The 21,882-nt window shown below is 44.6% G+C and overlaps 1 protein-coding gene across 24 annotated transcripts in view; it reads left to right on the top strand.

Annotated features, from left to right (window-relative positions):
* The window catches only part of KCNA4 (potassium voltage-gated channel subfamily A member 4), a 307,754-nt gene that overhangs the window by 275,444 nt on the left and 10,428 nt on the right, over window positions 1-21,882 (top strand). For 18 of the 24 annotated variants that reach the window (XR_002440479.1, XR_002440499.1, XR_002440501.1 and 15 more), the window contains one exon: window positions 13,594-13,672. The exons of 2 other annotated variants lie outside the window; for them this stretch is intronic. The gene's annotated coding sequence lies outside the window, so the exon portion shown is untranslated. Of the gene's footprint in view, window positions 1-4,250; window positions 6,329-13,593; window positions 13,673-14,118; window positions 14,683-20,222; window positions 21,210-21,882 lie in introns of those variants that run through there. 4 more of the 24 variants (XR_002440491.1, XR_002440492.1, XR_002440496.1 and 1 more) reach the window with 4 other exon arrangements.

Below are 21,882 nucleotides of genomic sequence, written 5' to 3'. Positions count from 1 at the left end.
TGGAATGGTGCTATGTTATAAATAGAAGTGGTCAGTAAAGCTTTGTCAGTCGCGCTTGGCTTAATCATTTGGAGTCAATAAAGTCATTGAAGTGTAATAACCGCTCCCTGGCATCAGTTTTGCGAGTGCAGAACTGGAGTTTTGAGCTCCCACATGCTGATTGTTTGATCTGTGGTAAGAGTATGGAAAGTCTAATCAGACAGACTATTGAGATATTAGCTGTGAAAAAAAGTTGAGGCATTACTTCAGAAGGATTATAAGCAGGAACAAAGCCTATTGAATCTGTCAAGCTCTTCATCTGCTTGTAAGTTGAATCGAGGGAGTTTGTATGTGTGTGAGGTTTGAGTGTGTTTACTGGGTAGAATCAGAGAACATTGCCAGTAGTTACAGTTAAAGGTTATAATGTTAAAAATAAAAAGGAAAAAAACAAAACCACTTCTTTTTCTAAGCTTTGACATATCTGTAAGCAAGTACTGTTTGTTTGTTTAATGTTTTTAAAAAGTGTATTAGACTTGACTTTATGTTTCATATTTCTCTTACACCAAGATCAGATAAGGAAAAGAGTAAAAAACTATTTACGAGTACAAAGCTAGAAAACTAGGAATAGCTACTCATTTCAGCCCAAGTGCATAAAACAAGAGACTTCTGCAAGGCTCAGCAGGTTCCCTTGATCAGGGTCTCAGATCAGCATCACCTGTGACCAATTTACCACCTGGACCCTGTTACAGAACATGTCAGCACAGGCTGTACTTTTTTTTCTGTCTTTCTTTCTTTTTCTATCTCTCAAATGCCACATACTTCTTGAAATTACCTATCAAAACTGCATGCATTTTTTATTCTTCCCACGCTCCACCTCTCGTATTAGAAAATAATCTCAGTTGCCCACCGATGTACTCCTCTGTGTGGCCAGACTAGATCTATTTAACTGGTATTTTTCTCACTTGCTTAACTGAGCCATTACGTAGGGTAGTTTTCCCATTAGTTCTTTAAAACGTGTGGTTTAGTAGAAGCCAGGGATTATTCAAGACTAGAGTCCCTTTTGCTAGGCCCTGTTCGTACGGAGAACAGGAAAAAATCTCTTGAAGATGTTAACTTGAAAAAGTAAAATGATTTAGATACAACTTCCCCCAAAATGTAGCAGGAAGTATTACTGTTGCAAGTACGGATAGTGACTGTTTTGGGATGAGGAAAATAAATACAGTGGAAAAGGGGGTGCGTTATACTGGGGGGAGGGAAGACTGAAGAAAACAAACGAGTTCTTTCCCTCACATCCAAAACGGTGCTGGAATTCAGTTAAAAAGTACATAGAGTTCTCCGAATGTCCAGAGTCCTTGATCTGTGATTATTCCCTCAGCTTGATTTCTGTCTATGCCTCGTTCCCAAACTGAAGCAGATTCTGTGTATTAACTACCATTGTGAGGAAGCGTGGAGAAGCCCTGTATCTGTTTCATCCTGGCATATGATTGCTGGACATGGCATGATACGATGTTGTAAACTGCGTATTAAGATGGGTTTTCTTGTGATTGGAAAATCATGTATCTGATGAGACTCTTATGGTGTGATTATTCTTCTTATTATTTTGGGTGAGGGTGCATTTTGCTCTAGGCTCTTTATAAAGCTGCTTAAAAGGCATAAAGCTAACTTTAACACTTACAGAACGTAATACTGCATATTTTGTGCTAAGCTAATCGGTGACTTTGCAATATTATGCTACTAAGGTGGTTACAAAACCAAAAGGTACTACTGTAATGTTCACTGTGGCTCTATGTTGCGGGCAGCTGAACAGCTGAGTTATTAGGAAAGGAGCATAAAGCAAATACTCTAGCTTTAGAAGAGCAACCTCTAGAGTTGTATACCTGTTAAAAGGTTTAGATAACGTTGCCAGATGTGTTCTAGGTGGCTAGTTTCTTTTGCTGCGTTGTAGAGTAGAAGATTCATGGATAAAAACTGATTTACATTGGTCCTCTCTAGGGAGAGCCACCAGGGTTGTTTAAAGGGAGCAGGTTGATACAGTCCTGGCAGACAAAGCAGTTGTGTTATCTAGAACTTCTAGGGGGGTGAGTTGTAACAAAAAGGCATGTGGTCTGGATAGATACGGGTACAAGCATGATGTGATTCTCATGGGCTCATCTTCCCCTGTGATTTGCCATTTTGTGTCTCCAGAATTACGAAGGAGTTTCCTATGGAGTTCTCTTTTCTGGAATGTAAGAGAATGTACTTAATGGGGCTACCCCATAGAGAAAATTCATTTGGTCAGCTGTGCGTAGAAGATAACAGATTGGACCCCACTCTTGCTCTCAGCAGTAAGACCTCTAGGATGGTCTAGTGCTCCATTCCAGAGACTAGTGCGCATTTCATTCTAGTGTCATCTAAATTGATTTAACGTCATGTAGAACTGCAGGATCTCTGTAGTATCGAAGGTCTTTGTTTTTCACGTTAATTCACACAAGATACCTATTCTGATCAACATTTTTGACATATAATCTGATCAAACGTGAATTGGTACTACTTCAGTGTTGCATTGAGTTACAGAATATAATATATATATGTGACCCAATTATATAATATAATTGGGTCACAGAATATAATATTATTTACAAAAATATAATATTATTTATAAAATTTGTAATTTCTGATACAATTTCATGATTAAATGCTGTAGTGTATGTCGAGCACAAAAAATTAACTAACTCTTAGCTAAGCAGCAGAATTAAGTCTTTATTCAGCTGGATGTGAACATTAATTCTGTATGTTTGTTGTGTGGAACAGAAGTTAGGTTGCCTGCAGAATCCTTGTAGCCAGTTAAATAAATGAGCATGTTACCACACCCTAATCACCGTTATAATGGGCACAATGCTATGCACTGTGGAAAACACCAGCAGTGTGGCAGTTTCCGTAAATTTGGGCTGAATTAAAGCTCTGTAAGACAGAGTAGCATGGAAGTTTTGCTGATAGAAGTGCCTGAGCAAGAAAGGGTAACAGGTGGCATGCAAAGCAGAGCTACTTTTTGTGATGCTCTGCTGAGCAACGTTCACCTGCGCATGTGTTAAATAATACTTGTATTTACTGACTTCTGATTCTTGACCAAATAAAAGGTATTATGCTGATTATATATGGTCTTACCAGAACTGCACTTGCTGTTTGAGGGGGGGAAGTCTTCCAGAAGGACAAGGAAAATGTTCTGTATTCAAGGTGAAGGTTAAAGAGGGTGAACGTAGGTTGACAAAAGCTTTTTATGGTTACTTAAAGGCAACAAAAAACAATCCGTTAGCATGTCAGTTAACTCTGTTCAGTTATGAATTAATAAAGGGATTTCAAACATTTGCTAAAAGTGAAAACAATCTTTATTAAGTGTTGATAATAGTGAATGAAGTCTGACTTCTTACCTAGTTAAGCCTAATCCAGGAATACGTCTTGGCCAGTGTGTCCACTGCGTAATGGGAGCGCTGCTTTTCCTCGTGAAAACATTCAGTATCCCTGTACAGAAATGACATTGTAAAACTGTGAAATAGTAGAAGCTGAAGTTATGATTGGTTTGGCTAGATGAAGCAGTGATGTGTCCTCATGTAGAGTATGTAGTGTTTTTTTACATGAAGTATGTCACTTTGTGTGACATGGTATTTTGAAAGATCACCGTTGTGTTAACATCTATATTCATTTGTAGCTTCTTTAGTATTTTTACGTTTGTAATGGTATCTCAAACATAACTTGTGGAACTGGCTCCTACTAAGTGAGTTTAGCCTAAACCATAGCTGAGTACATACGTAATGCACGTAGTTGGCATTCTCTTAGATTGCCCTAAGAAAGTAGTGTGGTAATGGTACTGCAGTTTAAAAATAATGTTAAAATTAAATTATTTGATAATTTAATCATTTAATTAATTAAGAAAATTATTTTTCAGGCTGCTTGAAGCGTAGCGTACAATCATAACTATTTGACTATCTTCAGCACTGACTACAGGGTTGCAAAAAAACCTTCCCAAGAATGAGTCAGTCTTGGAGAACCTGCTTAGTTATGGACTCTTATACCTAGCTCTTTTCCCTTCTAATCACCTCTAGCAGTAACATTACAATGTTTACCATAGACATTCACATACGTTTCTATAAGTTCCTGGGCTAGTGCTCAAATGCTTATTTCTAGTGAAGCTTAAAAGCAATTACGTTGTTTAGAAGTTTCTGATGTGTCTATTGTTTGTTGAACTGCCACAGAGGATAGACTCTTCTTAAATAACAAAACGCTCTTCAAAATAGATTTTTAGGGAAGACTGTGGCCAATTCAGGAGGCGGAAGAAGAGGAGAAATCAGTTGCCTTCTGCACATGAACTTTCTTTGAGTAGGAGGGGTGACCAGTACCCATGGCAGTGTATGATTATAACGAAGCAAGGCCATGAACTGCCCAGGCTCTGTCATGGGCAGTGAAAGGCAAGAAAGATTGCCTGGATTACCCGGGAAATCTCTTGATGGAAGCAGCAGGGTGTTTGCAGAACTTCATTATGTTTACTTACAGAAAGGCAGAACTGCCGGTCTGATACGTATGGTTGTAGGTATCCCTTAAACATAGTACAACTTCATAAAATATACAAAATTGGACTTTCTCTGCACTGCTCCTGTGCTCCAGCTGCCTGCTTGGTGATGGGTGCGTGCAAGCGGAAGAATGCTCCTCTTCGCTGCTGGTTTTCCTGCCTGCCTGCTAAGCAGATGACCAGAAGAGGACAAAGCCATTTCATTAGCTCCTAAAGATGCTGCCTGGGATATCCTATGCTTGTATGCTTGAGTGGTTATAGATTCCTAGTCACTTCAGCTTGCGTCTGGTTGACTTTTGTCCTGGTCTTTGTAGGTTGTAACTTAGCCCAAAGGCATCAGTATGAAATAGTGTGAGCTCTTTTTCACCACTTCAGGGCCATTTACAGCTGTGCCTGGAAGCTGCTACCAAGCATAGGGTAACGAGATCTAGTGATTTATCAGTTGTCTAAATGTTATGTAGGTGGATTAACAGTGATGCGGGGGACAAAGCTCTGTGAAGGCAGGAGATTTCTGGGACAAAAACATTTCATCAGAATGCAGCCTGCCTCTGTGCTGAGACCAGGTACGGTTACTGTAAGCAGCCCGTGTAACTGAAACAGGTGAGCCACCTGCGCAGTGCAGGTAAAGAAAATGAATTCACAGAGAAAGGCTGCCTGCATGGGAGAAACAGAAATTGCAGCAATTTACAATGTTGCCCAGATAAAAGAGTTAGCACCTGACTGCTGACACATAGCGAGTTGGAAATGCTTTACTTTTGGACTGTGTCTTCAGATGGGAAAAGGATCCTACCACAGGGTTTGTGAAGTTCATACTATTTATTTATTTTTTCTTCAAACTAATTCCTTTGCTTTCCTGATTATGCAATCTTTCTAAAGGTTTAACATCTTAAATATCTGATTTTTGTAAACTTAGTTGACTTCATATGGTGCAAATCCTGACTTTGGTGTTTATTGTAGAACTTGTCAAATCGAAGAAGCCTTTACAGGTTTTCCACAGTGACGTTCCTCAATAAAGCAATTTCTAAATGATGTATACCACACAAACAATTGGAGAACTAATCACATCTTTTCTGCATGTTAAGGTATTTGAATAAAATTGACTTTTTTTGAACTGGAATTATTTCTAAATACTTCCTTTCTGTGAGAGTTGACAGGGTAAAGTTTGAGGTTTAGTTTCTAACAGAGTTAACTTAATAACATTTGATATAACCTTATGTGAAATTGAGTTGTAAAGTAAGGGAAAAGTGTATCAAGAAGGCAGTGAGAAGAATTCGTAACTCCTTTCAGGAGGAAGGAAAATCTGACACATTTTGTTCTTACTTTCCCAAGATAAAAATATACATATAACTAAGCAAAATAACAGCAGCAACAACAAAAAAAGCAAACAAAAGAAAAACTAAAAATCATCAGATGATTTTGTCTGTAGTGTCACCTTTAGCCAATTTTAAGTGTGTTACTTCCAGCCCCCTGATCTATAAAGAAGGATTTTGTCTCATTATTGCAATCTGTAATGTGTCCAAGCTGAGCATGAGAGACAGAGCATGGAAAACAACCAGCCTGATCAACCACAGGAGGCACCACAACTGATTTCAGTTGCCCCTGTAAAAGGATGGAAGGTGGAACGAATGTCACTTCCTCCAGAACAGGAGACAGCAAAGTGAGAAGGTCCAGGGGAGCCACTCCAAAGTCCAGGGGAGGGGCCCTCAACAAGATCCCGGTCACCAACGCCCACCAGGGCAACAACAACTGAAAGAGACATTGAAACCCTTACTACTCATCCTCTGAAAATGACTGAACTTTGAGTCTTGAGAAAAGACTTTACACGGCACCCAGGTGAACGCATTGTCACCTGGCTACTTCGATGCTGGGACAGTGGGGCTAACAGTGCACTGCTAGACAGTACAGAAGCCTGCCAGCTGGGAAGTATTGCCAGAGACTCAGCGATTGACAGAGATATCAGTAGATGCCAGGATGAGTCCTTCATCCTTTGGAAGCGGATGCTATTAGCCGTGAAGGAAAAATACCCCTTCAAAAACCATCTGATGCCTGAGGCAAAGAAATGGACTGCTATGGAAAAAGGCATCCATTATTTGAGAGAATGTGCTGTGGTGGAAATGTTACATGACCTGTTCATTCCTGATGATCCAAACCAGGAGCATGATCCTGAGAGAGTCAGATGTACACCAGACATGTGGCGTATATTTACAAGATCTGCACCAGAAAAGTACGCTGGTACATTAGCAGCCATGTATGGCAGAGGGGAAAGAAGGCCCCCTATGGGTGAACTGATTTCCAGGCTCCATGACTTTGAGCTACATTTAACCCCTCTGCAAGTTTATGCTTCAGCCATTGTAAAGGTAACTGAAAGACTGGATAGACTTGAGAGTGATCACGATGATATAATAGAGGAACTGACTTCTTTGCCTCATGCTGATAAACCTGATGACAATCAGGATTATTGAGACACCCTATGGGAGGGGCTGAGCAATTTGTTTTCTTCCCAACTTGCATCATCCAACGTCTCAGCTATTAGAAGTAGAAAACATCCTCCTGCTCGAGCAAGTGACGACAGTAAGACTATGTCACGCGTTGCCTTGTGGTGTTTCCTACGTGACCATGGAGAAGACATGAAGAAGTGGCACAAAAAACCTGCACTACAAGCACGGGCAACAGAACTGCTAGCCAGATCAACCACCAAGGCAAAATCCTCTGCTCCTGTTGCTGCGGGACATCGTAAAAGCCGTAAGGGCCCTGATCAGAAGAACAAGGGAGGTAACAAGAAGAGGGGCCCTGCCCCCAGCCGGGGAGGAGGGGGGGGGAGAAGGGACAATAGAGTGTGTTGGACTGTGTGGATTCAATGGCCTGGCACATCAGAAGCACAGCAATATGAGGCACTGGTGGACACTGGTGCGCAATGCACTCTAATGCCCTCGAGTCACCAAGGGGCAGACTCAGTTTACATTTCTGGGGTGACTGGGGGTTCCCAAGAGTTGACTGTGTTGGAGGCAGAAATAAGCCTCACTGGTAAAGACTGGCAAAAACATCCTATTGTAACTGGTCCAGGGGCTCCAAGTATACTCGGTATTGATTACCTCAGGAGGGGAGATTTCAAGGATCCCAAAGGGTATCGATGGGCCTTTGGAATAGCTGCCGTAGACACAGACAATGTTAAGCAGCTGTCTGTTTTGCCTGGCCTGTCAGAAGATCCGTCTGTGGTGGGGTTGCTACAAGTAAAAGAGCAACAGGTACCAATTGCCACAAAAACAGTGCGCAGATGGCAGTACCGCACCAACAGGGATTCCTTGCTCCCCATTCATAAGTTGATTCGTCAACTAGAGAGCAGGGAGTGATCAGCAAAACTCACTCACCTTTTAATAGCCCCATATGGCCAGTGTGTAAAGCCAGCGGAGAATGGAGGCTGACGGTAGACTACCGCGGCCTGAATGAAGTCACACCCCCACTGAGTGCTGCTGTGCTGGACATGCTAGAACTCCAGTGTGAACTGGAGTCAAAAGCAGCCAAGTGGTATGCCACCACTGACATTGCTAATGCCTTCTTTTCCATTCCGTTGGCCACAGAATGCAGACCACAGGTTGCTTTCACCTGGAGGGGCGTCCAGTATACCTGGAACCGTTTGCCCCAGGGGTGGAAACACAGCCCAACCATTTGCCATGGGCTGATCCAAACTGCACTGGAACAGGGCGGTGCTCTTGAGCACCTACAGTACATTGATGACATTGTTGTGTGGGGCGATACAGCAAAGGAAGTTTTCGAGAAAGGAGAGCAAATAATCCAGATCCTCCTGCGAGCTGGTTTCGCTATTAAGCGAAGTAAAGTGAAAGGGCCTGCACAGGAAATTCAGTTCCTAGGTATTAAGTGGCAAGATGGACATCGCCACATCCCAACAAATGTGGTCGACAAAATCACTGCCATGTCTCCGCCCACTAGTAAGAAAGAGATGCAATCTTTTCTGGGCGTAGTGGGCTTTTGGAGAATGCATGTTCCAAACTATAGCCTCATTGTGAGCCCCCTTTATCAGGTGACGCAGAAGAAGAATCACTTTACGTGGGGTCCTGAGCAGCAGCAGGCTTTTGAGCAGATTAAACAGGAGATAGCCCGTGCTGTGGCCCTGGGGCCAGTACGGATGGGGCAGGATGTTAAGAACATCCTCTACACTGCTGCTGGAGAGAAAGGTCCCACTTGGAGTTTGTGGCAAAGAGCCTCAGGAGAGACCCGAGGCCGACTCCTGGGATTCTGGAGTCTAGCCTACAAGGGGTCTGAGGAGCGCTACACTCCAACTGAGGAGATCTCAGCCAGGTATGAGGGGGTTCGAGCTGCTTCTGAAGTAATTGGAACTGAAACGCAGCTCCTCCTAGCACCTCGACTGCTGGTGCTCAACTGGATGTTGAAGGGAAAGGTTCCCTCCACCCATCATGCTACTGATGCCACTTGGAGTAAGTGGGTTGTGTTGATTACACAACGAGCTCGGATGGGGAACCTCAATCGTCCAGGAATCTTAGAGGTGATCATGGACTGGCCTGAAGGTAAAAAGTTTGGAACATCACCAGCAAAGGAGGTATCACGTGGCCCACCATACAGTGAATTACCAGAAAATGAAAGGAAATATGCCCTGTTCACAGATGGATCATGTCGTATTGTAGGGAAGCATCGCAGATGGAAATCCGTGGTGTGGAGCCCTACACGACAGGTTGCAGAGGCCACTGAAGGAAAAGGAGAATCAAGCCAATTTGCAGAGGTAAAGGCTGTCCAGCTGGCATTAGATGTTGCTGAATGGGAAAGGTGGCCAGTGCTTTATACTGACTCATGGATGGCGGCAAATGCCTTATGGGGGTGGTTACAGCAGTGGGAACACAATAACTGTCAACGAAGGGATAAACCTATTTGGGCTGCTCAACTGTGGAAAGACATTGCTGCCCGAATTAAGAACATGGTTGTAAAGATGCGTCATGTAGATGCTCATGTGCCCAAGAGTCTGGCTACTGAAGAACAACAAAATAACCATCAGGCAGACCAAGCCTCCAAAATTAAGGTGGCTCAAATGGACTTGGACTGGCAACACAAGAGTGAGTTATTTCTAGCTTGCTGGGCCCATGAGACCTCGGGCCATCAAGGAAGAGATGCAACATACAAGTGGGCTAGAGACCGAGGGGTGGACTTAACTATGGACACTATTGCACAGGTTATTCATGACTGTGAAACTTGCACCACAATTAAACAAGCCAAGAGGATGAAACCTCTCTGGGGGGAAGGGCGATGGCAAAAGTATAAATATGGGGAGGCGTGGCAGGTTGATTATATCCCCTTGCCACGAAGCCGCGATGGTAAGCGTTATGTGCTTACCATGGTGGAGGCAACCACTGGGTGGCTTGAAACATATGCAGTACCCCATGCTACCGCCTGAAACACCATATTAGGCCTCGAGAAACAAGTCCTGTGGCGACATGGCACTCCAGAAAGAATTGAGTCAGGTAATGGACTCATTTCAAAAATTCTCTTGCAACTACTTGGGCCAAAGATCATGGCATTGAGTGGATTTATCGTATCCCCTATCATGCACCAGCTTCTGGTAAAATTGAACGATACAATGGATTGTTAAAAACCATGTTGAAAGCAATGGGTGGTGGAACATTTAAGCATTGGGAGAAGCATTTGGCAGAAGCCACCTGGTTGGTCATCAGTCGAGGATCAATCAATCGTGATGGTCCTGCTCAATCCAGCTCTCTACATACTGTAGAGGGAGATAAGGTCCCTGTAGCACACGTAAAGAGCATGCTGGGAAAAGCGGTTTGGGTCTTTCCAGCCTCTGGAAAGGGGAAACCTCTCCGTGGCACTGTTTTTGCCCAGGGACCTGGGTCCACTTGGTGGGTGATGCAAAAGTGTGGGGATGTTCAGTGTGTGCCACAAGGGAATTTGATGCTGGGGGAGTACAGTCAGTAAGTCTCTGTATATATAGGTATACTTTTCTGTGTGTGTGTAATGCATGTTAATTAGTGTTTGTTTGCATATGTATATTGACATGATGTAGTGATATGGAATAAGGGGTGGAATGTCATGGTTTTGTGATTTTCGGTTATTGGTATTCCACATCATAACATCATGTAGTGGATATATCTGGTTCTCAGAAGAGAAGGACTACTACAGTCCCCACGGTACTTTTCTCCTCTGTTACCATTTCCAGCCGGAGGGAAAAGATAAAAGCTCGCAGTATAAAAACTTGCAGATCACGAGACCTCATCCCTTTTTCCGCCCATCTCTTGTCTTGGCAGCACCTCGCTCTCCAGCCGTCTTATCGTCGGTAGTAGAGTAAGGCCTACCTTGATTTTGGGACATTCTCTCTCTCTGTATTGGATTTATCAGCTTAAATTGTAATTATATTGTATTATAGTGTGTTTTGCATTCTGATATCTTACTTAGTAAATTAGTTTGTTTCTCCTCAGATTGTTGCCGCTGTTCTTTGCTCTCAGGGCCATCTCCTTACCTTTTTCCCTTTTCCCTTTTCCCGGGGTGTGGGCCCACGGATCCCCTGTCCCCTTTGTCACAGAACCAGGCCGAACACCCGTAAACCGTTGACAGTAACGCTATTTACTCTTACATGTTTTGCGTGATGATAAACGCTTCCTGAAAAGGTGAAAAGATTCTTTTATGTATCTTAGTGTTTCTAGATATGGACTTGAGTGTGATTAAAGCAGAATTCAATGGCTGGAGTTAAATTACAACTCCAGTCTCACTGAGCTCTAGGTCATAACTTGAACACTGCTGTCTGACTTCTATATGTTTCCCGTTCATAAAGCATTTTCACGTGCAATTCGCCCATCTACAGAACAAGCACTGTTAAATGGTGGCGGTAAGAATGTTTGTACTTCCGTTTATATATACGTGCACATATTTGAATTTCTCTTGAATGCTGACTGATCTTTCCCACGGGTAATGAGATGTATCACGCTTCTGAAGTCTACCGCAAACCATTTGATCCTTATGACGCTTCTGTGTCTCTACTATGCTATTAGTTTAAGAGCTTACGATCTTACGTGTACCTTAAATCTCTGAAGGAAGCTGCCACTTTTTCTAAGCCAAATTCAGTGATTTCTGCCTATCCTAAACTTAATCTTGACCTCTGCCAACAAAAATTTGTCCTAGACCTGTAGCCTTTTCAGCGCTGCAATACAAATGTAGCTTGCAGGTTGATAGATTTTTAGCATTATTGGCATCCTAAGCTGTATAGCCAAAAACCTGGTAACTACTTCTTGCGAGGGACATAATCCACATCCTACTGATTAATAGCCTTCCTCCTGGTCTCTCAGCAATTCTAAAATTTATTTGCAGATATGTCTGAAATACAAAACAAAAAACACATGGTATATATTACTTAAACAAGCACATCCGTGATTTAAGCTACTCTTCATTCTTAGTTCCAAACGTACATGCTGTGGGTTAGAACAGACAAGTCTTACTTCAGCAGCAAGCTTGAAGGCTTCCATCTCTGATAAATATTGAAATGATTTCTGTGGCCCTTCGTTCTCTTCTGAGAAGAAAACCTTAGATTGTCCTTAGCAGAGATGGTCGCTTGGTTGCATTGTCCCTTCTGATTCAAGGACAGATGGCTCCAATTTGTGATAGCAGGGAGGAAAAGGCGAATGTATGGGAAATATGCAGGAGCGCAAACTGAGAGTGAGGAACAGTGGCTGTGAGCAAAGTTAAGGAATGTCCGAAGTGCAAAGAGACTTAGAAGCAGAGATAACGGCTGGAGGGGAGTGAGCCAAAAATAAGGGATGTCAGAAAGCGTGTAATGAACAGAAATAAAGAGTTACGGGGCAACTTGCAAAATAATCAGTGTTGGAAAGCTCCTTGAATCCTGGGAAAAGATACCTTAACTGGAGAGTGGGATTTGTTCAAATACGTGCATTAGTGTTGAACTGTTCTTTTTCCCCAACAATACCCGAAAAGTCCAAATGAGGAAGGGCATCTGTGCTTGGAGAAAGAATGGCAGGGGAAGAGTGAGGGAGGGGGAAAGGTGGAAAATGTGTGTGTGTGTGTGTGTGTGTGTGTGTGTGTATGTATATATATATATACACACAATTTTAAATCTGCTTCAGTGGTGCTGCCCAACAGAGAACCCAACTCAATTATTAGTCTGCATTATAAGATATTGTGACTCTCAAGCTTCGGAAGGGAATGCTTTTAATCTTCAGTGCTCTAAAATACTATCTGAGCGCAAAGCTGGTCCAAATACACAAATGTGTGCATAGATGCATCTTTCTTGTCTGCCTTCGGGTGATTCGCTTCACCTCTTCTCTGTTTTTTACCCCTTGCAAGTGCGTTAATAAGTCAGTAGAGTTTGTATCTCATCGTTGCTTGTTCTGTTCCTCTGTCAGTTCTAAATCAGATAGCCAATCTAGAAAATACCTTCTCTGACCTCTTATTTTTTTTTCCTCTCCTTCCTTTGACAGGGAGCTTATTGCCATATTTTTTTTTTCTTGATCCCTGAACAGCCTCCCAGCTTGCCACTTTCTGTGAACAAAGAAACAAGCGGTCTTTCTTATCTGGTTTGCCTTTTATCTGTTCTCAGTTCTCTAAGTTATGACCTAGAAAAAAACCAAAAACAACAGGCATCACCTAAATTCATACTTAGGTGAAAATCAGACATTACCTGAGCTAGCAGTCCATCTTCGATGCAAGCTCATCTGACAATATGTGGCTACAGCTTTCAGTGCTGTTGCTGGGAGGACAGTCATTAATGAAATATAAGAGCTGTTACGGAATCTTCTTTGCTGGGCAAGCGATGGCTCATTTGTTAACAGGTGTCAAACAACGAACAGAAAACTCTATGATTGATACCTGTTACTTAGTGTACTTTTTGTATACAACTTTAGCCTCTAGAATGTGACCCCGGCAGGTGAGAATTACGCTGTAGTACAACAGTATAGAAGGATGCAGTTATTACAGTAAAATCACTTCAAGTAATGGGCATGTGTTAATAGGACTCAATCCTACAAGGTGTTGCAAATACCTGTAAGCCTCAGGGAAAAGCTGAGGGTTTTTGCTCTTTGCAGGATCGGTCATTCTACCTCCTGTACTGGAATCCCGGAAACTTGGAACTTGGAAGTTTCTGTTTCTGCTTGGAATCAAACAGTAAGTATTCTTACTTTTGCCTTCATCCAGATTTTCTCCTACTTCCTTAACAAAGTTGTTCTCCATTGCTTAATTAACACTAACAAAGCAACCGCCTTTGCTAAGTAAGAAAGCCATCTACAGCAGTTAAAGCTTCTGCTCCTTCTCAAAATAAAACCCTCTGAGCATCCCATGGAATCGTGCCAATTACTCTCTTACTCTGCAGCATCTGTACACGTTTCAAGCACACAGTTCTAGAATTGTCTCATATAAGTAATAATTAATCACTAAAGGTACTTGCTCATTTTATTGTATGCCTTTCTTGAAACCATCACTGATTTTGAGACTTGAATATCATTCTACATGAAGGATGTTAAATGTATTCTCTGGCCTTTTATTTTCACAAATGATTATGTAGCATTAACTTAACATTAATGATGACTTAATCACTAAACCTATGTTTGTAGTCTGCAAAGAACTAAGATTTGAAATGGTGAAATGGTGAAACACCATCAAAACGGGAAAGCAAGTGGCTCAAAGTGAAGACATCTCGTTAGATAGAACAAGGAAAATGATTGGGATTGCTGCATTGTTTTGTCAGCTCAAAGTTGCATGGAAGTATCCAATAGAAGTTACGTTGACTTGTATCAATTTGGATGCAGTTTCTAGCTGCAAGAGTCTGCCGGCATACAGATGAAGGTATCTGGGCATATTGGTATGCTAAATTGTAAGCTGATGTCAACGGTTTACAGGCGTTCGGCCCGGTTCTGTGACAAAGGGGATGGGGGATCCACGGGTCCACGCCCCGGGAAAAGGGGAAAAGGGTAAGGAGATGGCCCTGAGAGCAAAGAACAGCGGCAACAATCTGAGGAGAAACAAACTAGTTTACTAAGTAAGATATCGGAAAGCAAAACAACACACTATAATACAATATAATTACAATTTAAGCTGATAAATCCAATACAGAGAGAGAGAATGTCCCAAAATCAAGGTAGGCCTTACTCTACTACCGACGATAAGACAGCTGGAGAGCGAGGTGCTGCCAAGACGAGAGACGGGCGGAAAAAGGGACGAGGTCTCGTGATCTGCAAGTTTTTATACTGCGAGCTTTTATCTTTTCCCTCCGGCTGGAAATGGTAACAGAGGAGAAAAGTACCGTGGGGACTGTGGTAGTCCTTCTCTTCTGAGAACCAGGTATATCCACTACATGATGTTATGATGTGGAATACCAATAACCGAATATCACAAAACCATGACAGCTGACTATTCCCAATCCACTTAAGTGTAAGGTTCCAGAACAACCTGCAGAAAGTGAGAAATGTTTGTAATTGGTTGCTGTCTGGATACTACAATCGAGTTCTTCCTTGCCTATTATTGGTCAATTAATCAATGTCCTGGTATTTCCAGTTGGTAAATAGTGGAGAAAAAAAAAAACAGCCCAACTCTCGATCACTTATCAATAGTTTCAGATGAGTTCTGTCTTTTTAGTAACTATCAGGAAAGAATGAATACATAAACTTTCCGGTTCTTGTTTCATTTTGAACTTTGATCCTTTTTTTAGTAACTTCATGTAAAATGACAATAATGTAGAATGCTTTTTCTTTCAATTGCAAAACAGTTTTCTGAGTCTGAGTTATAGAGTTTTTCTCATGTCATTAACATTGCCTCAAATATGAACTTCCACTCAAAAGCCCAGAGGCAAATTTTACCTTCCTTAGTTGTAAATTTTCAGAGAAATGACCGTAGTCAGTGGAGCTCTACAGATTTACTGCAAAATTTGTATTAAAAGTGGCGGGGCACCTGACGTTAAATGCAAATCTGGTAAAGAAGCTAGAAATACAGATTCCTCCTTTTAATGTTGTACCGCTTACTTTTTTTGTGTAGGAAACCTTAAGAGAAATTTAACGTTGGATTATCTTAAGTTGATTCTAGTTCTACTGCTATTCTTGGGGCTCTACTAAAAACTAAATCTGATTAAATCGATCTCTTAATATTTGCTCTTAATCTAAAGTCTACGGACTTCAACTGATGTGACGTCAGGTTAAAATATGCAAAGTACTTCGTTATATTTTAAATTATTCTTCGATCAGTGTCTGTATTTTAAGTTATCATTTCATACCTAACGATACTAAACACATGGAAAACTTGGCCAATGATAACTTCCTCTGGAACATTTACTTGAAAATGTTCATATTAACTTATCTTTGCTAAGCTATACTACAAATCTGTGGAAGTCCTTCTATTCTTCCTTTTTCGCCTGATTTGTGAAATAAGAAAATCTAGTTTTCCCAAAAATAATGCCTTTTTTTTTTTTTGTTGTTGAAACATATATGCAGTGATTTCAGAAAGTACTGGGATGTGATGTTTAACTTCTTTAAGTTTGTGCAAAAATGGGGTAATAATGCCAACGTGCATCTCCAGAGTACTGCTGGAATGAAAAACAGATCTTTAGGCTAATGAGTGTTACGTTCTGCTTTTATTAAGACATGCTAGTCTAACAAAATGAGAGGAAGTTGTTCCAGTTTCACGCTGATGCTTAGGCAGAAATGAACACTGTTCCATCAACAGATCTCATATTCTGTTTTATTGTTTCAATACTGATGCACTAAAGACCAAAGGTAAAATATTTAGTGTTCCTCTGTAAGTCAGTAGCAGTTTTTCTGGGTGTTTCTTCATTTTACAGTGTTGTCTAGAGCTCTGCTGTCACGTCATAGTAAAAAAATCTCACTCATCTCTAGACTACCATGTTAGTGTGTGGGTTTCGGAGCCTGAGCAGTTCCAGGGTCATTTTTGCCTTAGCGTCCCCAGCAAAATCACATTTTGTCTGTTAGAACTGCCCACTTGTTACTATAGGTGAGAAATATCAGACGCTAGTGGCAAAGGAACGTTGCATAGATGGTTAAAGAAGTTTCGGTGGGACAACACAGTTGGTCTGAGTCTGTATTTTAGAAGAGAACCACAGTGCCCAACTACAGACCGTAGTATGCCATTATAATTACAGTTTTGCTAAAGCGTCTTACTGCTAAGTTGCTATTTAAACAATAATGCGTGAAATGAGCTCGCGGATGAGGTCTGCCAAAGAACAGGTTGCGTTGAGTCTCGGTACTTCTTTATGAGGGCAGGATTTGGTCTCCTCAGTAGTCCATCCTTGTTCTTCTTATTAAACTTGATTAAAATTTTTCCCCTTGTTTTGAAAGCTTCCTGGAAGATTAAATACAATTATGTACTATACTTGGAAAAAAAGTCAGGCAATGTACTGCCAAACCCCAGAATAACGCTCTTTCACTGGGTTCTTTGTGGCTGTTTTCCTCCAGTGCTCACGCAGGAGGTGTTTTCTGTGTTTGGGGAGGAAAAAAATAGGCTCTCTTGGTAAGGACATCATGATTTATCTTGATCGCCGAGGTTAGCCGTTCGGCGCTGTCCCCAGCCAGAACCGCAGCGACTGAAGCGAGGTACAGGGGGGTTTTTGCATCTATTCCTTTACGCGGGGACCCCTGAGCTAACGGAGCGGCCTGGCTGCTCTCGCGAGAGTGGCTGACATGGCGTGGGCGTTGCCAGGGCAACGGCCCTGCATCCACGCCCCTTGCCTTATAAAAAACCTCAGGGAGGCAAGGTGGGTGTCGCTGCCCACCTGGGGCGAAGTGGGGGAGTTCGAGTGCATGTACCACAAAGGCCGTTCAAACACGCTGAAACAGTAAGCCACTCGTTCGCGTGACTACACAGTGAGGAGGCCTGTTATATCATTGTATTGGGTGTGAGGAGGCCTGTTATATCACTGTATTGGGAGTGGTTTGTGTGGGGGCACCTGTTAACGGACTGGTAAGGCGGTCAGGGCGGAGCCCGCGCTATCAGCAACCGGGAGGACCAGACCAGTTGCACCTTGTTAAGGTTGCCCTAGACCGTGCTAGGGTCGGCTGGTTTGCCATGGCTGCCCCCCGGCAGAAGGCTGTTTCTAGGAAAAATGCGGGGACCCAGACTGAGGTCCCATGCACAGATAAAAGGATGGCCGCTGCCAAGAAAAATGAGAAGACCTAGATGGAGGTCCCACAGCAACATGTTAGTACTCAGGTTTTTGGCTGCGGTGAGTGCTTGAGCTTGGCCCTTGCAGTGCAGGGCGATGGAGAAAGCCTGTGTGTCAGATGCGACCAGCTAAATGATTTACTTAGTCTGGTGGCTGATCTGAAGGAAGAAGTGGAGAGGCTGAGGAATATTAGGGAGTGTGAGCATGAGACTGATCGGTGGTGCCAGTCCCTGCCATCCCTGAGATCGAGGCAGCCAGCTGCAGCCCTGCACGAAGCATGTCACCCCCTACCGCCTTGCAAACAGGTAACAGGGGGGAACCAGCAGGCAGACAGTGTTCCTGCTGCAGTGATCCCCCTGTCCTCTCCCCCACCTAACAACGATGATGAACTGGGGTGCAGGGTGCAATGGCAAAAGGTTCCTGCTCAGCAGTGCAGGCGCACCCGCCCGGTGATTCCCCTCCCTCCTCAGCTGCCCCTGCAGAACAGGTACAGTGCTCTGCGGTAACAGCTGGACAGTGGTGGAGATGATGGTTCTCCCCACTTGGAGGTGTCTCCAAAGCCCAGCAGGACTACCCCTAACATTAAAACATCCTCGGCAAAGAACAAAAGACGAGTCGTTGTTGGTGACTCAGTGCTGAAGGGAGCGGAAGGCCCAATATGTAGACCTGACCCTCTACACAGGGAAGTCTGCTGCCTCCCAGGAGCCCGGGTTAAAGATGTAAGGAAGAAACTTCCGTCCCTAGTATGGCCCTCAGATTATTATCCTCTGTTGTTATTTCAGGTAGGCAGCAATGAAATAGGAAGAACCTCCCTTAGAACCATGAAAAAGGACTTCAGAGCCTTAGGACGTCTGGTCAAGGGTTCAGGAGCACAAGTTGTGTTCTCCTCTATCCCTCCAATTATAGGAAATAATAAGAGACTAAACATGATGGGGCAACAGATTAATATCTGGCTCCAAGCCTGGTGTGCCTGGCAGGGGTTTGGGTTTTTCGACCTCAGCTCGATTTACACAAGACCGGGCCTGCTGGCATCTGATAGGAGTAGCTTATCCCACTGGTGGAAAGGGGTTTTACGGTGGGAATTGGGAAGGTTCATTGAAAGGGCTTTAAACTAGGTATGAAGGGGGGTGGGGGTGAAACCAGGGTCACTAGTAAGGACCCTGTATGTAATGAGCCAGTGCTTCTGGAGGGGCTTGTGCTAGTAAGATCCCACAGTCTTGTGGGAGGAATGAGGAGGACAACACACCCCTTTGTAGGAAGAACACAAGGGATGACGTGAGGTTGGTGGCTTTGATAACACGTGAGCATGGACAAGATGGTATTGGGGCTTTAGGAAGCAGTGAGGGAGAACTTCAGATTTCTTCTGGAAGTTTGAGGGAGGGCCCCTCTAAAAAGGTAGTGTGCTGGAAAGCCCAGCTGAAGTGCCTTTACACTAATGCACGCAGCATGGGAAATAAGCAGGAGGAACTGGAAACCGTGATGTGCTTGGAAAATTATGATCTGGTTGCTATCACGGAAACTAATCCTAATCGTGGTGGGACGAATCCCACAATTGGAATACTCTGATTGAGGGCTACAGGCTCTTCAGAAGGGATAGACAGGGCAGGAAGGGAGGGGGAGTTGCCCTCTATGTTAGGAAGTGGATAGATTATGAAGAGCTGTGTCTGAGTAACAGCCATGACCAGGTTGAGAGCTTATGGGTTAAAATCAGCGATCGGTCCAGTAAAGGAGATCTAGTGGTTGAGGTCTGTTACAGGCCACCTGATCAGGGGGAGCCTGTGGACGAGGCCTTCTTGCTCCAGCTGCAGGAGGTGTCGCGTTCATGGGCTCTTGTCCTGATGGGGGATTCAACTCTTTGTAGATTGTATAGTTATACTGGTTGTTGGAATGTTTGTATGTATTGTGCTGCACTGCTTTATGTGAATGTGCAAAAAGACAGGTGGTAGCTATGAGGAATGGAAAAGGCATAAGCTGAGGCAAAAGAGGGAGAGTGGAACATATTTCCAAAAACTGACAGATAATAATGGGATTATCTAGCAAAAGGGAATTTTGCTAGATTATAGAAAAGGGGGGAATCGAGGGAGGAAAGAGTAGAATACAGTTTCAAACAAACAAGAAAAGATGGATGTGGGTTAATGGGGCAAGAAAACCCACAAGTTGCTGATTGGTCTTTGGAACTCAACTGGAGACTGCGTCCTGAAGAAAACCAGCCAAAGCTGGATCACCCTCATCAACCATGCCAAGGTCAAGAGTTCACAGTGAAGAAGAGATACGACCTTCATCCCCACAACCCCCATAGACATCCAACAGGAAGCACTAGGCATGCTCAAGGGGTTGGACTCTGAGATGGAGCATATTATAATGATTTCTTGGAATTAATTGTAACAGTTCCTCCTTCCCTCAGGAATGCTAAGAATATGTATGCCTTGGATCTTGAAATACGGAAGTTTTCTGCCTTTTGATGTGCAAGCGAGGATGGGGATACCTCCCTTGCACACGGCGTGTGGGCGCAGCGCCATAATAAACATACCTGCTTTATAACCTTCCCAGGTTGTCAAGTTTGTTTCCGCAAGTCATCACCGAAGAGGCTCTGCGATCTCTGCTGCCCTCCTCTGGCCACCGGGCGGTACTGCAGGCACTGCAGGTTCCGCCTCCGACGCGGCCACGCGCCGAGCAACATGGCTGCGCTGTGTGCACGTGGCTGCTTACCTGCAGCGCGCGGCGGGGTGCCCGGAACCGTGAGGCACCGCGACGTGAAGGTGCTCGGTTGCCCGGGACGGGACGGGACTGGTGGAAAAGCCCGTTCAGCAGCTCCTAGGAAAGTCGGCAGCGTGCCGCTTGGGGTGACCCCGGAGTTGCTCCGTGCCGGTCCCGGGACGCTCCGCTGCGCTGCTCCGGCAGCTCCACGCCACCACCGCGCGCCACCAATCGGCTGCCGAGAGCGCTTTTGAATGGCTGGGAGGCGGTGCAGGGCTGGGAGTGGACAGCGACGCCTGTCATTCCACCGCGGCAATGAGCCAATCGGATGCCGCGAGGTGCTCGGGGCAGCTGTGAGCCGAGCGGGTCCGTTCCCGGGACTGCGAACGTGGGCAGAGATGAAAGACAGCGCGGGATGGGCGAGGGACGGCGCAGAGAGCGGCAGCGGGGCGAAACAGATGCTCACACTGCTCACGAACAGCTACAGAAAAGAAAGCCTCCAGCCCGCATGGAGCAGCAGCGCGTGCAGTACCGAATCCTGTTCCATGGGCGGCAACGGCGAGGACCGCTGCGCTAGTGCGCGTGCGCAGTGCTGGGGCGCGCGGCTGACGGTCACGTGCCACGCCGAGCCAATCGGGTGCCGCGGCCCGCGCAGGCGCCGCTGGCAGGAAAAGTCGTGCGTGGTCCCGGGATCCGCTCGGGCGTAAAGCCGCCCGAGGAAATCATAGAATCATAGAATTAGCTAGGTTGGAAAAGACCTAGAAGATCATCCAGTCCAACCATCCACCTACCACCAACAACCCCACTGAACCATGTTTCTCAGCGCTATATCTAAATGTTTCTTGAACACCTCCAGGGACGCTGACTCCACCACCTCCCTGGGCAGCCCATTCCAGCACCTGACCACTCTTTCAGAAAAGCAGTATTTCCTAATGTCCAGCCTAAATCTCCCCTGGCACAACTTGAGGCCATTCCCCCTCGTCCTGTCACTAGTTATAAGAGAGAAGAGGCCGACCCCCAGCTCACCACAACCTCCCTTCGGGAGTTACAGAGAGCGATGAGGTCTCCCCTGAGCCTCCTCCAGACTGAACCATCCCAGCTCCCTCAGCCGCTCCTCATAAGGCCTGTGCTCCAGACCCCTCACCAGCTTCGTCACCCTCCTCTGAACACGCGCCAGGGCCTCAATGTCTTTCTTGCAGTGAGGGGCCCAAAACTGGACACAGTACTCGAGGTGCAGCCTCACCAGGGCTGAGTACAGAGGGACAGTGACTTCCCTACTCCTTCTGGCAACACTATTTCTGATCCAAGCCAGGATGCCATTGGCCTTCTTGGCCACCTGGGCACACTGCTGGCTCATGTTCAGCCCAGCATCGACCAACACCCCCAGGTCCATTTCCTCCACACAACCTTCCAGCCACTCTGCCCCAAGCCTGTAGCATTGCCTGGGGTTGTTGCGGCCAAAGTGCAGGACCCGGCACTTGGTCTTGTTGAACCTCATCCCATTGGCTTCAGT

The sequence above is a fragment of the Numida meleagris genome, chromosome 6 (assembly GCF_002078875.1).
Source record: "Numida meleagris isolate 19003 breed g44 Domestic line chromosome 6, NumMel1.0, whole genome shotgun sequence".
NCBI lineage: Eukaryota > Metazoa > Chordata > Aves > Galliformes > Numididae > Numida > Numida meleagris.
The sequence above is the reverse complement of the archived record's forward strand: the minus strand, read 5'-3'. Positions and strand labels throughout refer to the sequence as shown.